This window comes from Polistes canadensis, unplaced genomic scaffold (assembly GCF_001313835.1).
Source record: "Polistes canadensis isolate GaletaPanama2010 unplaced genomic scaffold, ASM131383v1 scaffold_396, whole genome shotgun sequence".
NCBI lineage: Eukaryota > Metazoa > Arthropoda > Insecta > Hymenoptera > Vespidae > Polistes > Polistes canadensis.
The window spans coordinates 1-2,316 of NW_014569943.1; the positions used below are offsets into that span (position 1 = coordinate 1).

A 2,316-nucleotide genomic window follows, 5' to 3' on the forward strand; every position below is an offset into this window, starting at 1 on the left:
GACTATGAATAAATATTATACTAATGGAAAATGTTTTCTATTTTATTTTTCCCTTCTCTCTTTCATTATATATTACTCTTCTTTATGTTATAAAAGCAAATAGATAAACTTACCACACTAATATCAAGATAGAAAATTAAACACAAATAAACTGACAATTAGTATGTGTATTCATGCAGTGTTCTACCAAACCTAAAAAGAAGTATAAAGTTACATAGCATTGGTACAATATAAAGAAAATTAAATATATAAATGTTATATATACGTGTAACAGTTTCCTTGGTAATATTTAAAAAATTTGTTATAAAATAAAGAGAGTATAACCAAAAACTTTGTCACACTACACAGAGATACACGATCATATAGAAAAGAAACCACGTTATAGAAATCTTGAAAACAAATGACATAAAGCAATATAGTCATTTTTAAGAAATAAAACAACAAGAATTTTTCCATATAGATACAGAATATGGTAATTTATACTTTCATAGTTGGCATGAAAAAAACTCGTGAAGGATGTCAATTGTTTTGTTTCTCTTTATTTTAATTCTTTAAAGATTACTATATTGCTTTATGTCATTTGTTTTAAAAATATCTGCTACGAGGTTTCCTTTCTATACGGTTTTTCTGAGCTACTTCTGTTCTTCTATGCATTACCTAAAAGTTTCTAATATATATTAAACTTATATTACTCATTATTTTGAAAATATTGACAAGAGATGTAGTGTGATAAGGTTTATAGTGCATATTGTCTTTATTCTTTTCGTTATTTTTTAAATATTAACAAGATATGTGTACATTTAATAGAAAAAAAAGAATAGATTTTTAATTTATTTAATAAATAAATTATCATATCAAGCATGACTAGCATGGTCATGACGAAAGCCGAGTTACGTACGTGTGACGGACCAAGCTTGGTGCGTGAAATGCATCTCTATATGGTTATTGGGAATTTCTTATTGGTCACTTGACTTCTGAAATAATCATCAGCCAATCAGGGCTCTTTGCTGATATTCCTTCTTTCTTTTCGCGGCATCGGTAGTGGAGATCGCACGGATAATATGGCGTCTCGTTAAACTCAGGTAATTAACAAATATTTTCTAACGTAAATAATTGTCTTATATACTAATCGATTCTTCTAACAAATTACTTCTAAATAATATAATCGAAAGATTACGATAATGTCTAGGATAACAAATATTTGCGTAGAAAAAAATTCTATGCACTTTAGGATGTGCATTTTTCTATGCAATTATTTTCTTATTTTACGACATATTTTCTATAGGTATCGACTTAAAATGATCAATTTTTATTGCATGGTTTAATGAAGTATATATTTCGACAATTGTTTTGTTCCTATGTACTATTTTTTACTATCCATTGTTTTCCTATAATAGATGGAATAATTGCACCAAGCAGCCTCAATGCAGCAGATGTCGCTAGTTTCTTTGCGGAGACGACCACCATTTTCAATGTGTCAACTGTGTATATAAAGCGTACTGCATCATCTCGTTTAATCCAGGTAATTGAAAAGTATTTTACACCTTCCTATTATATATCAAACGATAGCTACACAGATTTTCATACGTGAGTGATTACATACACATATATACATAAGTATATAGGAAGCTCGTACACATACACTCTCATGTATTTAGCTTTCTTTATATTGTACTAATGTAATTTTATTTTTTTTTATTTTATTTCGGTTTCTAAGGCATTGGGAAAGTCTAGCAAAAATGCATATACTCAGTCAAAAAATTGTGTTTACTCTTTTTTATCTTCATATTCATCGAGGTAAGCGTTATTCTTTTTTTAACCTATATAGAAAGAGTGAGAACGAGAGTGATAGAGAGAGAGAGAGAGAATATAAGAAAACAAAATATTCGGCCTATAGGCAATTATGAATTGGTGTGTATATTTCCAGGAATTTCTTGAGGTGAAGAAAGACAACCGAAACAAAACGAAAACAGCCGAGCACCGAGCACCGAGCATTCGATACTTCTAGGAGATATACACAGAGAGATCTCCATTCCCCCTCCGTCCTTCAACGAGTTAAGATCCAGTGAACGTGACGTATTAAACTAATTATTGATTTTATTTCTAACGTTATCTAACGTTAAATACTTTAATAAGTTTTGCATTAGATAGAATATTATAAAATGGTTTTATTTTTTAGGTTACTCGTTATTCAGTTATATATTCTAACCTTAAAAATTTTCAMTTAATATTTTTACAAACATTACATACTTTGTATGTAATTTTATACAAGTAGTGAGATTAAAACAATTAATATTGCTTGAATTTGTATTGATT

General features: G+C 28.7%; 1 long non-coding RNA gene across 1 annotated transcript; it reads left to right on the plus strand.

Moving 5' to 3' along the window:
• Positions 1–1,739: 1,739 nt before the first annotated feature.
• On the plus strand, positions 1,740–2,072 carry LOC106792236. Its single transcript, XR_001382268.1, has 2 exons — positions 1,740–1,797; positions 1,928–2,072. It is a non-coding gene; the product is annotated as an uncharacterized LOC106792236 (long non-coding RNA).
• The last annotated feature ends 244 nt before the right edge of the window (positions 2,073–2,316 follow it).